Below are 16,027 nucleotides of genomic sequence, written 5' to 3'. Positions count from 1 at the left end.
TAGTCCAAGAAGAGCAGCACCCATTGATTACCACCCTCTGTCTTCTCCCACTCAACCATCCTTTTATCCATTGTAGCAACTTACCCTTAATACCATTCTGCTCCAATTTGTACTCCAATTTCTGCTCCATCTTCCAAGTGAAAGATGTTATGTCAGTCAATAGTGAGCTCTTGGAATTGTTTATTGAACAGTGTATGAACAGCGTTGGGTTCATGTTCACTTGCACCTAGAACTTCAATTGATAAATATTAACAATCTGAACGCTAATATTTGGCAGTAAAACAAGATTAATGCAATTTAATTGTGTTTTAATTTTTGTCAGAAGTTAATCCAACACTTATGAACATTATATGCAACTATTCTCTAACAACTTGATTATATGCAACTTGATCCTGACATTTAGATTGCATGATTAAATTTGTAATGTCTAGTGGCCATTGTAAGATTCTGGAAAATTCTTTTGGAAATTCTGGAGCACCATGTACTTAATTTTAATAAATTAAACTTATCAACTGATGTACTTAGAACTTTGTTTCTAAACAGTTTTATTTAGATGCTGTAAAAAAGTATAAAATTACAACTTTATCAATTCACTGCCTCTTATATCCTGTACATTTTATACATATAACTATTTTTGTACCATATTTTTGTTTAGTAAATTTTTTTAAAATTGCTCCATATATATGTATTTTTATTGCAGTTCCATGATAATGAATACCCTAATAAATTAATCCCCCCCCTCTTAAAAAGGAGAAAAGGTGAAGCTTCTGTTACTGAGATAGTATTGGTCTGATTCACCTTAGATATTGAGTATTCTGCTGTATATAGATAGAAAGTTATATTAAGAGATAGTTATAATCTAGTTGGTTTTGCTTGAATAATAAAGATTACTGTGCAGTGGGACACCAGGTTCCATAATAAAGTGTAAAATTACAATAATATACTTGGTTCTTAATACTGAGACAGTGCACATGTCCCAGTATTATGCTTTTTTTAAATTAAAATAATACACTTCTCTGTTAATACTGAGACAGTGCACCTGTCTCAGTATTAAAAACCAAGGAATAGAGTTTGCAACAAAGTCTGGGTTGGTAGTAAATTTATGTTGATAATTATCTTAAGCAGTAATTTAGGATGAAAAACTAAAGGCCAAAAACATAGATCATGCTCAGCAAAAAAAATAAACATACCTAAAAGAAAGAGAGAAAGAAAGATTAATGGAAAGTATAAAACAGTGTGCTTGCATATGTGCACAATTGCATAAAATGACAAGGAAAAATGAGCAGTGTAAAAGAAGGTACTCCTGTTGTTGTTGGCAGAAATCAACTTTCCACTTCAACAGAAGCCAACCTGTAAGGTTAATTTTGAAAGACTATACAGTAGGCCCCTTGGATTCTTACAAAAACCACGCTACCTATCATCATGATATGTACCATGGTTTCATATCACAGATTTCTTTTGGTGCTAAACCTTCCTTCTGCAGGTGTCTTACATTTGTCAAATATCTGAGATAAAGAAAACACCTAGAGTTTCAAAATGTTATAAAATTATGAACCTGCATTTTGTATTTGTTTATAGAAGTGACCAAATAACCAAACAAACTTATATTCACACAATTTTATTCATTATTTCTAGTATGCAATATTATAGGGTGTTCATTACCACAAGTTGCCTTGGTATTGCCTTTATTCACTATTTCAGAATGGCTTATCTTCAGCACTGGTTTCACTTCATACTGTATAAGATTTAAGAAGCTTTTTTATGTTATTACTGCTATAATAAGTAATCTTAAAAAATTTTAAGCATTACAAATCATGTAATCAGATGTTTTAAGATTTATTAAACATTTGATTGCATGTTTAATAAATATGTATAAAGTTTTTCTAAAAGTTCACCTCTGTAATATTTTTTAGGACAATGGAGCAACATTATCCTTGAATAAGGGAAACAGCACTTTTAATAAATGATAAAAAAAAAAAAAAAAAAAAAAAAAAGGTACTGTACTATGAATAAAGAGGATTTCTCTTTGGAGAAATGCTATCATGCTTTGTTCATAGTACAAGGCTGCCACCTTGACAACACAACATTGTCATCAGAGGGCAGACAGACAGACATCTGGTTAGTATATCCTTGACATGCTCTAATAAGTTATCTGCCAGCATTAGCCTATGAGGGGGGGGGAGGATTAAATCTGCAATATGAGAAATGCTTACTGGTAGTGCTTGGTGTTTATAAATTATTCACCTGATCGTGCAGCTCGATTAAAATTTTATTGTAATAGCTATTGTAAAATGGTTTACTACACTTAATAAAGCAACTCAAAGAATTTCTTATTACACAACCGTTAACCTCGGGGGGATCACATCTGGTGAATATGGCTTGGCACACTCAGGGTCCTGAGCTTGATATCATCATTCTTCTCTTTCTTGGTGATTCCCTTCTATTTCTCTCTCTCTCTCTCTCTCTCTCTCTCTCTCAGAGTAATTCAGAAATATTTTTTTGGCTGGTGCAGCATAAGCCTCAAGCTTCCTTGCACCATATGGGTAATAATAACACCTCCAGATGTCGCTGTTGGTAACATGTAGAATGTCAAGATGGTAGCTGATTTCATTCCACATATTATGAAGCATCTCTTGAGAAATGGAGGTCACTGCCTGTTCAATCTGGTCTTTTAACTCTGTGACATTGTTAAATTTTTTTTGCATATATCTTGTCCTTTATGCAGCCCCATACAGAGAAATCCATAGGTGTGATATCTGGGAAATGAGGAGACCATGGAATGGGACGATCTCAACTGATCCCTCAGTTAGAAAATTTTTTATCAAGGAAATCATGCACATGCAAGCTTCAGTGTGGTGGTGTCCCATCTTGCTAATAGAACAATGTGGCTGCATACCTTCCAGCCAAGATGCAAGGATACAATTTGAGCTTATCTTGGTAATTTTTTTTTTTGTAGCATTCACAATGTTTTCATGGAAGAAAAATGGCCCAATCACTTGTCTGAAGGATAGTGCATACCACATTTACCTTGGGACCATTATGCTCGTGTTCACAGAATGGGGATTTTCAGATCGCCATATGTGACAATTGTGTATGTTAACTTTACCAGACAGATGGAATGTCATTTCATCACTGAAAACAACATTTTCCAGAAAGTGCTCATCTTTGTCTATGTGGTTGAGAATGTGAACAGTGAACTCCTCTCGTGGCTTGTTGTGAGGCTTAATTTCCTGGACGATTTGCATTTTGTGAGCATACAGTTTCAGTCTCTTGTGAACCATCCTGTGTAATTTTGTTAGTAGTATTTGCAGCTGTAGGCTTACCTGGTGGATAGATTTTGTAGGACTTTGGGTAAACACTTCCTGAATTTTCAAAACTTTATCTGTAGATATACTAAGCTTACCTTCTTCTTTCTGGTGTAGGTAGGCATAGTATATCTGTCAGTTTCTTGGAACTGTTTCAACCATCACCTCATTGATTGTTCCATAGCAGGATCTGCAGTCACTGGAGATATCGTATCCCACAGCCACAACATGCACTTTTGCCATTTTAATGCTGTACTGTTCAATGCTTTCTGGGATCAAGGATGAGTTTTTTCTCATGCTAGCTGCATGAGAAAAAACTCATTGAGTTGCTTTGATAACTGCAGCAAGCGATTTTAAGATACCTATTACAATAAAATTTTAATTGAGCTTCATAATCAGGAAAATAATTTGTAGGCATCCTATATATTTTTAATGTTTTAAATATCAGATCTTGTAAAAGTTTCAAACACAAAACATTATAAGGATATTAATAATAGTAGCAATTAATAAATGCATTCTTTCTCTGTAGTAGGCTAATTTTCTGCACTAGGGAAAGTTGATGTTTGTCATAACACCATTGATCTTTCACATATGGCATCTCTCTCTCTCTCTCAGGGTAATTCAGAAATTTTTTTTTGGCTGGTGCGGCTTAAGCCTCAGGCTTCATTGCACCATATGATAGCTAATAATAATAATAATAATACTTAAACTCAATTATGAACAAAAGGCTATAATGCTTCTAAAGGAGGAAGTGTTTTTTTGTTTTAATATGGAAGGTATTGGAACCTATAGTAGCTAGTACCATATATAAGTTGAAGGCAGAGAGTACTTGTTGACATTAGACTTTAATTTCTATAGATTGTAGTTCTCGGGATATACATATGAAAGAAGATTGTTCCAGAAAACAGAAGTAAAAGGGAGAGGAAGATAAAATGTTTGCTCTGTGAGTTTGGAGTTGGACTGTTTGTGGCAAATGTTCAGACTGCTTTGGAAGAGTTGCATAATTACAGATGCGATTCAGAAGAACACTGCCTGTGTAATTATCTATAGAAAAGAGCATGCAGCAGAAACAGAATGTTTTTGACAGAGTGAAAAGGCTTTGTAAGAGACAGAGCATTGATTAATTTGGCTGCCATTTTTTTAATAGAGAATCTTGAGAGAGGTTTTTAAAACCACTCTAAACATGAGAATGATATTCCAAGGCAGACAGATTTGAGAATTGTACAGAGTGAGTCATTGTTTAGAAGAAGAGTAATGCTCAGCGCTAAAGAGAAAACCTATGTTTTTTAATACAGGGGAATAATTATTTGTGATATGCTTATGCCAAGAGAAAAATTAGAATTTGGGGTAATCCCTAATAGAATTATGTGATCTTGGCTAGAAATCTGAGTGTCATGGAAGATGAGCATAGAAGCAGTGTAGACTTTTTTTTTTTTTTGAAAGAAATAAGACAAGACTGAGTTTTAGGATTGAAATTTTATTCATCTCATTGGAGATCACCATTTAAGCGATTGTGATGGATGTTTGAAAAGTTGAAGCTGTTTGTGCATGACAAGATTTCTCAAACTGGAAGGTGGAATGTGGTGTGCTAGCATCAGCAAAACTATGGATAGAATTTCAAGCCAGTCGAAAAAAGTCATTAATATACAAGTGGAAAAGAATGGAGGAAAAACTGAACCTTGTGGCACACAGCATTAGTTGAGAAGTTAGAAGACAGAGAAGTGTCTATCATTACTTGCAGTGTGACTGTTGAAAAAAAACACTAGACAGGCCATAAGATGGGAGCTTACTTGAAAGACCACGTCAGGCTTAATGGTGAAGTTTGCAGATAATACAAAGGTTGGCAGGTTTGTTAATGACAGTAAAGACAGTATGCTACTGCAACAGGATCTAGAAAAGTTAGGCAGATGGGCTGAGAAGTGGCAACTAAAGTTTAACATTGACAAATGCAAAGTACTGCATATGGGTAGCATTAACCCAAGAGAAACGTACCGTGTGGTACTACACTCAGGGAGGTGGAGAATGAAAAAGACCTGGGGGTAATTGTGCAGTCAGATATGAAGTTCTCTGAGCAGTGCAGATGGGCTGCCAGAGCAGGTCATGGAGTTTTGTCACTGATATATAGGAATTTTGCTAGCAGAGACAAGGAGGTGATTATCCCTTTGTATAAGGTAAAAAAATAGTCAGGCGACACCGTGAGTGCTGCATACATAAGTAACATAAGTAAGCCTCATTTTAGGAAGGATGTACAGTTGCTAGAACGAGTACAGAGAAGGGCAACAAGATTGGTGAGAGGAACAAAGGAGTGCACTTACAAAGAAAGGCTAAAAATCTGCACGTTGCAGCATCTGGAGACTAGGCACCTGTGAGGTGATCTGATCAAGATTATAAGGCCTTGAATGGTTTGAGCAAGCTCAATGCTGATGCGATACTTCCGCTTGCTCAGATTAAGAATCTGAGAGGGCATAGATTCAATTTGAGGAAAGACAGTTGTAGAATAGATGTATGGAAGTTTGTCTTTGGCCAGTGGGTAGTTGATTGCTGGAACAGACTTCCATCTGTTATTGTGGAAATTGATAGCTTAAATAAATTTAAGGCTGAACTAGACAAACATTTGGAGTGACCGGATGGGTGAAATGGGAAGGTTTTGTTGTTTTTTTTTTGGTTGATGCTATATAAGCTTGCTTTCTTGCATCATATGCCTCAACTAATGATAATGCTAATACAATCAAAAGCAATAGAAATGTCTCATTGAATTTCACATTGACTCTGTCCAAAGATGAGTAAAATTTTTTGATAAATTCAATAATTTACAAAGATGAGCAACATATTTATACATAAAGCATCTTCCTTGTGGAAAGATATATATAACTATTTTTTTGGTTTTTACTTATGCTGACTTATGCATAAGTAAATAAGTATAAGTAAGCTTATGTTTTACTTATACCAATAGTTTAGTATGACAGCAAAAGGATGTAAATTCTACTCATATTAATGTTCATAAACTTTTTATAGGCTTTTTTTTTTGCTTTATCTGAGGATTAAGCAAAGCTTATAGGGTACGAATCATCCTCATAGTATTTTATGCGAGATATACTGATTTCTAAAAAAACAATTTGTGATGTTTTCTGTGACTCTTAAAATCTTTGGTTACTTGTAACAAGGTTAACTTTAAAAAATTAAAGTTTATTCATGATTACAATTACCAACATATTGTATTGATTCAATTTTGATACAATTTAAAATTTGTTACTTTATTAGTAGTTTGTGTTTTTGCCTCCTTTAGCTGTTGGCATCGACATGTGGGTCACAGTAATAATTGTTGCTGGTGCTACATTCCTCATTACAATGGGAATATATATGGCAAGTACTATTGTCAACTGTTTTGCTCGACTGTGTATAGGCAGGAGGCCTAAGTGACTGAATGGCTACATGCTTTGAAACCTTATTATGTTTTTCAAAACTATATAAAAAGCATCCTTGAAAGGTTGCATATAAGTATGTGTGTGCATTGCAAATTATTTGTGAACGTTCCGAATCTTTAGATGATGTATGAAGCTTGTGCCTTATGAATGCAAACAGTGTTTATTTTTAATTACATAAAATTAACCATTTTGGCCATGTCATATAATTGCCAACATAAAAATTTTGAATATATTTTTTATCAAATAAATTTTAAAAAATTTAATACCTCATTCCTATTCTATTTTATTAATATTTTATTAAAATAACAAAATGTTGTGAAATAAAATAAAATGCAAGATCAAAATTGATGAAGAGTATTGTATAAATTGCACAATACAATATTGAACATATTCATAATTTGAATATGTGTATTTAAAATATAAAATACCATTTATACTAACATATAAATCAACTTCAATTTTTTGTCTTGAAAATTTATGCTTAATCATATGAGGTATGCCAACAAAGTTCCCAGATTGGTGCTGTTGCAGTCATGATCAATTACTTTATTGATTGATACTCTAGCTTAGTCCATTAGCTGATTAGTGTGATCCTTCAAGTGGGTTAATAATGCAAGCACACTTGATATCCAATAAACACCATCTGTTACAAACAGAGATATATTCTCACATTGCTTATAGAGGCATACTGAAAAGGTCCTACATAGAATTGGATGTAGATTATTGTTATTATTTGGTTTTTAGGAGCATTAGCAACTAAGGCCATATTGCTCCGGGGATATGCGGTGGTCATTACCTGACCTTTCCGCATCCTCCGTATTTGGTGGTCACGGGCTTGAACCCCAGTCTAATCAAGAAGCATGTGCTACGCACTGCTGCTGCCCACCTGGCTACGGAGGTGCCCTTTGGATGTAGAAGACAAATATAGCGATCTATCAAAAAGACGTTTTGCACTGCATACAAAGCTTCATTCATTGAAATCCCTTTTCTAGTGGGGACAATTATTAGAAATGGTAGGAAAACTGAGCAGTACAATACAGGAAGCTATATTCTGATAATTTCTCTTAAATCAAATGTCCAGGAATATTGTTAAAAAAACAAAAAAACAACATAGCAGTATAATCTGTATAAATCAGATGAATGATTGTAAACTTCAAGTTTTCATTCAAAATGTTTGAATTTTGAAATGGTAATGTTTGATCATGAATGCATGCTCCCATGTGCTAAATGTGAATTATATGTTCATATATTGCTTGCATTGAGCATGTGTATTTGTAGTTTTACAGGTTTTCAAGAAATGGTGACACCTTGCACAGAATAAAGAATGTTACTTATAAATTTAAAATGATCACCCTATGATTTTTATCTAGAAAATATGAAATTCTCTGAGCAGTGCAGACAGACTTGTACAACAGCTCGTAGACCTGTAATATATAGGAATTTTTCCTGCAGGGACAATGAGTTGATTATCCTCTTGTGTAATGCCACTTTTTGAATATTGTATACAGGTTTGAAAGCCACATTTTAAAAAGGATATAGATCTATTGAAATGGGTGCAGAAAAAGAGCAATAAGAGAAAATGTCAGGGGCACAAAAAGAGTACATTTACCAATAAAGACTTTTGGTTCTGTAATTGAAAGGAGAGATTCGTTGAAGTATTGTCAGAATTTTTTAGAGTTATATAAACCAAAATAATTTCAAAATTCTACTTAAAATCCACCTTGTGATGTCCAGTACTTTGACATGTTTTCAAGACAAGGCCATGGGTAAATAGAGTTACTTAGCATTAGCATTAGTAAAGGCACATGATGCAAGAAAGCAAGCTTAAATAGCATCAACCAAAAAAAAAAACACCCTACTTATTTCACCCATCCACTCCCTCCAAATGTTTGTCTAGTTCTGCCTTCAATCTGTTTAAGCTATCAACTTCTACAATGACAGATGGAAGTTTGTTCCAGCAATCAACCATCTGCTGGCTAAAAGCAAACTTCTGCACATCTATCCTACAACTGTCTTTCCTCAATTTGAATTTATTATGCCCTCTCTGGTGATTATTCTAAGCAAGAGGAAGAATCCCATCAGCACTCAGCATGCTCAAACCATTCAAGGCTTTATATACCTCAATCAGGTCACCTCACAGGTGCCTAGTCTCCAGACACTGTAATTTGCAAAACTTAAGCCTTTCTTCGTAAGGGCAACCATTTGTTCCTACTAATCTTGTTGCCCTTCTCTGTACTCATTCCAACAGCTCTACATCTTTCTTAAGATGCCTCCAGACCTGTATACAGTGCTCGAAGTGTGGCCTGACCATTGCCTTATACAAGGGGATAATTACCTCCTTATCCCTGCTAGAAAAATTCCTGTATATCATTGACAAGACACCATGAGCTACTCTTGCAGACCATTTGCACTGCTCAGAAAACTTCATATCTACATCCTTCCTAAAATGAGGCCTCCAGACCCGTACACAGTACTCTAGGTGTGGCCTGACCATTGCCTTGTATAACGGGATAATCATCTCCCTGTTCCTGCTAGCAAAATTTCTAAATACACCTAATTCTGTTTTTACACGATAGATACGTTCCTGAAAAATACGTGTAAAAAAAATTCGTGTAAAAAAAGACATTGTATTTATGGAAGAAAAGAAGATTGGTTCCGGATCTAAAAAAATCAGTAAAAATAATTAAAAAAAAAACACATAAAATATTCGTTTTAAGCTTATTATTTTATTTCAACAAAATACACATGTAATAATATGTAATTAAAATGTACTAAAATAAATTTGTATGCATATGAAATGAAAAAAAATTCTTCATGAACAAAAAAAATCTGTTTTACATATAACAAGATTTTATTCATTTTCCACTTTCTGATAATAAACGGCGTATACGTTTGCGTACGACTGGAATATCACTGCCATCACTAGAAATGTTGTGGACATCGTCTTCTTCCTCTATTAATGAAATTCTTTCTGTGATCTCTTCAGCAAAATCAGCACGAATCTCCTCTGGTGCTGATGTTTCACCGGTTTTACGAACGAATTCAGTTATTAATCGTTGTGTTCGTGTTTTGGTTAGTCCGTTATATAATTCTCTGTAAGAGGCTGTCAACAACTTCAGTTCACGTTGAAACTTCCCAGCGTGTTCCTCATTAGGGTCATGTTTGACAAAATGATTACCTAATTTTCTAGCCAGTTCTAGACCTTCTTTTATTAAATCTGCATTTAGAACAGGATCATTTTCTTCATTATCACTACATTCTGTGGGATAAGGAGTCCCAAGGACAACCTCTAATATTTCATCTTCGCTTAGGGCTTTGTCGGTTAACAATTCATCAATATCTTCAAACGATAGATCATCGAATCCTTCTCCACCAATTTTGTGTGCCATTGTAATGATGTTGGGAAATTCGGTCGTATTAGGGATGATGGGATCTTTGCTTTTTACACATTGTGGCCAAACCGCTTTCCAACACGCATTTAAAGTTGCTGGTTTTAATTCAGTTAACGCTAATCCAACTTGATTGATACAATCCATAATTGAGAATTTCTTCCACACATCAATGACTGTTAGTGTTTCATCATTCAGTTTGTCCAAAACGTGTTGGAATGTTCGTTTTACATAATATGTTTTAATTGTCGCAATTATACCTTGGTCTAGCGGTTGTATCAAAGATGTAGTATTAGGTGGCAGAAATAAAATTTGTACATTTGGGTGTTCCAAGACAGGATGGCCGGGTGCATTGTCAAGAATCAGAAGAACTTTAAATTCGAGACCTTTCAAATTCATATAACGTCTGACTTCTGGGACGAAACATTTGTTGAACCATTCTGTAAAAATAGTAGTGGTCACCCAGGCCTTCTTGTTTGCCATCCAGTGAACAGGCAATTTATTGATATCTACACCTTTCATTGAACGTGGGTTTAGGGCTTGATTTACCAGCAGTGGTTTCAACATACGATCTCCTGAAGCGTTGGAGGAAAATAATAAGGTCACACGATCCTTAGCTACCTTAAAACCACCAGCAGTTTTCTGCGATTTGGCTACATACGTTCTGTTCGGCATTCGTTTCCAGAAGAAACCAGTTTCATCTGCATTCCACACTTGATCAGGAGTGTATCCTCCATCTTCAATAATTTTTGCAAGTTCCTGCGGGAATACTTTAGCAGCCGATTCATCTGCAGATGCAGTTTCACCTTTAATTTTTATATTATGAAGAGCATTCCTTTTAAGAAACCCTGTCATCCAACCTGTACTCGCAGAAAATTCATACTTTCTGTTTAACTGAGATGAAGTGCTTGGCTCCTTTTCTTTAATCTGTCTGTAAATTCTTAGTGCTGTTTGCTTGATGGCATTTCCATCTACTGGTACTCTTTTTTGTGACTGATCTTCTATCCACATTACCAGGGCCTTTTCCATTTTTTCCTTGACAATATCTCTTGTATATGATGATGAATTAACACTTACTTTTGTTCCAGAACATACCGACTTCCTAATTGCAGCTTCATTTTTCTTAATAGTTCTTACGGTAGCTTCATGTACACCAAAATGCCTTCCTACAGACGTAGCCCCTTGTCCAGTTGCAAGACGATCTAAAATTTGAATTTTAAGTTCCAAAGAAATCGCTTTCCTTTTCATTTTGGTAATAGGCGAATTATTCGACATTATATAAGGGCTACCGAAAAATATCTCAGTTATAATTAATAAAAAAAGGTATGAAAATTTTGTAAACTTACAATTTATTGACTATCGGCAAAATTAATAAATTTATATGTGCACAAATTTCACTAAAGATTCTTTCACTTTGAAATAGAGCTTACTACTACATGTCTGCTGAAGATACAATGCACGAATACCGTAGATGTGCACAAAATTAATAAAAACGATGATTCATAGATACCTAGACGTAAACATTGGTAAGCAAAAGCACGCGTTTCAAAACGCAAACACTAGCTGTTATCCAATCTATTGATGCGTGTAATATAGAAATGATACTAATATGCCACAAATAAAAAAAAAAAATTCTTAGAATTTAGGCAAAAAAAAATTCATAGAAATCGTGTTAAATCAAAATGACTCGCGTAAAAAGAGAATGAAATATTTATTTTGAATTCGTGTTAAACCAAATTCGTGTAAAAAAAGTTCGTGCAAAAACAGAATTAGGTGTATATCATTGACAAGACTCCATGACCTGCCCTGCCAGCCCATCTGCACTGCTCAGCAAACTTCATATTTGACTGCACAATTACCGCCAGGTCTTTTTCTCTTTCCACTTCCCTGAGTGTAGTACCATACAGTTGGTATGTTTCACTTCGGTTATTGCTACCCATATGCAGTACTTTGCATTTGTCAATGTTAAACTTCAGTTGCCACTTCTCAGCCCATTTGCCCAACTTATCTAGATCCAGTTGGAGTAGCATACGCTCTTTACTGTCATTAATAACCCTGCCAACCTTTGTATCATCTGCAAACTTGGACATTAAAGCTGATATACCTTCATCAATATCATTGATAAATATACAAAACAACAATGGGCCCAACACCAAACCCTTGGGAACTCCACTAATAACATTTGTCCACAAAGAGCAATGTGCGTTGATTACCACTCTCTGTCATCTCCCACTCAACCATCCCTTTATCCATTGTAGCATCTTACCCTTAATGCCATACCTCCAATTTGTACAGCAGTCTTCCATGTGTAACAGTATCAAAAGCTTTCCTGAAATCCAAGTACAGGCAGTTCTCCCTTTATGAGTTTTCGCTTTACGAGTTTTTTTTTTTCTTTTTTCCAAAGTATCAAGTATCAACAAAATCGAAAATATGAACATTAATTGCAAAAAATGAATGTTAAAGATTTATAAATACTGCATTTCAAACCACGTGCGTAGTTATACAATACAGTATACTGCGCTTTACAATATTAATCCGTTACCATTGTATCACGAAAATATCGTAATGTGAAACCAACACCATCTGCTGTCCAAGTTCCTGTTCAATCCATGCAGCCTTCAATAAGATTTGAGGATCAGCATCAGAGTAAGATTAATTTAAAGCCAGCCCCTTTCAAATTCGGCCATGTGGTAGGCTTACTACCACATTATCTGATGCCCCAGAGACCATAACAAAACCAACTCCAAAAACTGCTGTTAAAGGAAGACCTGCAACTAGGTGGAAGGATGGGATCAGTGAACCTTTGGGCGTGACATTTTGCGATGCCGCTCGTATAGCACATGATCGATGCAGTCAAAGGACTTTGTTGGTGGCCACAACAGCTCCTCAGGGAACTATGTGACTTGAAGAAGAAGAACCCAATAACACATTGTTTTTTGGTAATTCATTCCTCGACCTCAGAAGTTCAAATTTTCACTATATAACTCCCTAAAATGTTTTTTTTATTGTGTAAATTGTATTAGTTACCAATTCAAATCATTAAATGCACTACACTTTCATCGTTATCATATGTTATAAGAACCAATTTTGAACGGCTTTGTGATATTTTTCTAAAGAACATTTCTGGAAGTCACGACCATAAAACAATAAAAACAATTTGCACTTTCTGCTTTATTGGGATTTTCTGTTAGTGCAATCAATTATAAATGGGTAGTAAACTCAATGTTATTGCATTGTGAAAATACTTATAGCTGGAATTGTGTGGGTTTTTACGTTATTATGGTGAAATGTGTTGCCCTTTACTGAAATCTTCAGTCGTATAAAAAACATAAATAAATTTTCAGAATCTTCTCTTCATTCCTTTTTTTTTTTTTTTTTTTTTTGCTTCATAAACTTTTTACTCCGTGTAAATCATGTTAGTTGCAATTTGTGTGTTCCATTAAAAAATGCTTATGCATGCTATTGAAATTTATAAAGAAAAGAGAAGATAATCGTGGAAATAAGCCTCTTGAAGCATTTCTGAAGAAGACAATTCCTTGTGCAACAAACCAACAAGTGCTGAGCCAATAAGAAATAAATTGGAAGAAGAAGAAAATGTGACTGGAAGAAGAAGAAATAGATTCTTCTTCTTCCAGTCACATAGTTCCCTGATGAGCTGTTGTGGCCACCAACAAATAAGTTATCAATGAGTGTACATTTAGTCAATGATGATAATGAAGAATAAACATTCTTTAACATTTGTAAGTCATAAATAATTTCTCTATTATTATAATTTGCTTGATTTTACAGGCTACGTTTTCATTTCTTTGGATAAATCAATCATTGTTTAAACATAAACTAATTAGCTAACTAATTTCATTGTTGATAACGTAACCGCTATTTTTAACATTATGTCTATGGGAAATAAATTCCCGCTTTACGAGCACGCACTAGGAACGAATTAACTCATAAAGTTGAGAACTACCTATATATGATATCAAAATTATTTTTGGCATTCAGTTCCTTTGTGACCACATCATAGTATCCAATCAAATTGGTCAGACAAGACCCCCCTTTAACAAACCCATGCTGTGTCTTAACTATTACTGCAGTCTTGTCGTATTATTACTATTACTTTATTACTATTTACATGCAATTTTGAAGTAAGAGTTTTGAGATACAGAAATTGTACACAACTTATGTACTGTGGGTTCTATAGCATCATGTTGTGCATGTAATAGAAGCAAACAAATTTTTCATGCATTTTAAGGGGTGAATTCTTTCACAATGATTAGCCTTATTCATGTACCTTTAATAAGTAGGACTTCCCCAGAAGAAGTATATCACTATATGTTTTCATGTTCTGTTAATGTATCATTAGCATTAGCATTAGTAGAGGCATTTGATGCAAGAAAGCAAGCTTATGCAGCATCAGCCAAAAAAAAAAAAAAAAAAACCCACTTCCACTTCACCCCTCTGTTCGTTCAAAATACCTGTCAGCTGAGCCTTAAACTTATTTAGGCTATCAACCTCCACTACAAGGGATGGAAGTCTGTTCCACCAACCAACCACCCGCTGGCTAAAGGCAAATTTCTGCACGTCTATCCTACATCTGTCTTTCCTCAATTTGAATTTATGCCCTCTCAGGTGATTATTCTGAGCTAGAGGAAGAATCCCATCAGCATTGAGCATGCTCAAACCATTCAAGGCTTTATACACCTCTATCAGATCACCTCGCTGGTGCCTAGTCTCCAGACACTGTAATTTGCAAAACTTAAGCCTTTCTTCGTAAGAGAAAGAGCAGTTACTCTTGACATCTCAAAAGCTTTTGATTGTGTTTGGCATAAAGGTCTTCTAAACAAGCTTCCATTTTATGGTTTGCCAACTATTTTTTGTAATTGGTTATCCAGTTTTCTCTCTGATCGCTCACTGAGGGTGACTGTAGATGGCTCTCTGTCTTCTAACTTTTTCACTAATGCTGGTGTCCCCCAAGGTTCAATTCTTTCCCCCTACTCTTTTCCTCTTGTATATTAATGACCTTTTTGCACTGACTGGAAATCCTATCCACAGTTTTGCAGATGATAGCAAATTGCTTTCCAATTTGAGAAACCTTGCCCTGCTCGATCAGCTTCAACTTCTCGAATATTCACTACCAATTCCTTAAAATGCCGATCTCCAGGTAACTCTCCAGTGGGGCACAGACAACTTAGTAGATTTCAATCCTTCTAAAACTCCCTCTTGTCTTATATCTCACAAAAAGGATTCTTCTGCTCCTATGCTTGTTTATTGGTGACACTCTAATTTCTAGGCAAAATGATATATCCCTTTTGGGGATTACCCTGACTTCTAATCTCTCTCGGCACAAGCACATTACAAATATTGCTTCCTCTGCATCTAGAAAACTTGCTTTTCTCTTTCGCTCTGGGCGTTACTTTTATTCCAAACGGCTGTTCACTCTGTACAAATCGCAAATCCTCCCTACCTTGGAATATTGTTCCTACATCTGAGGCGGTGCCCCCAAAACCTCTATAAGGCTTCTAGATTCCATTCAGAAGAGGGCAGTTAGGTTAATTAATGATTCCTCTCTAACAGAGTCTCTCCACTCACTGTCTCATATACATACTGTTTCTACTGCATGCTTTTTCTACAGATACTTCCATTGGCACTGTTCTCCTGAATTGGCTTCTATAATTCCGGCTCTCTCTTTCAAAACAGTCCAAATACATGCTGCCGCCACCAGCCAACATCCATTTACTGTCCAACTTCAAACTCACAGAACCAACTTTTCATCTTCCTTGTTTATTCATTCAACTGCCGTTTTCTGAACAAACTTGCTTCATATGTATTTCCTGATAATTGCAGTCTACAGAAGTTCTAGTCTATCTTCTTTCGTCTTCTCAACCTCCAACCACAGGCACGGTACTAAGTA

At 35.2% G+C, this 16,027-nt stretch overlaps 1 long non-coding RNA gene across 1 annotated transcript in view; it reads left to right on the top strand.

Moving 5' to 3' along the window:
- LOC150077231 (uncharacterized) overlaps positions 1-6,930 on the top strand; it is a 59,280-nt gene extending 52,350 nt beyond the window's left edge. Inside the window, exon 4 of the long non-coding RNA XR_016547741.1 lies at positions 6,592-6,930. This is a non-coding gene — a long non-coding RNA (uncharacterized LOC150077231). The remainder of the gene's footprint in view (positions 1-6,591) is intronic.
- Positions 6,931-16,027: the final 9,097 nt, after the last annotated feature.

This window comes from Mastigoproctus giganteus, chromosome 12 (assembly GCF_048544385.1).
Source record: "Mastigoproctus giganteus isolate SK-2022 chromosome 12, ASM4854438v1, whole genome shotgun sequence".
Classification (NCBI taxonomy): Eukaryota; Metazoa; Arthropoda; class Arachnida; order Uropygi; family Thelyphonidae; genus Mastigoproctus; species Mastigoproctus giganteus.
Note: the sequence above shows the minus strand (reverse complement) of the source record. Positions and strands in the feature narration are given on the sequence as shown.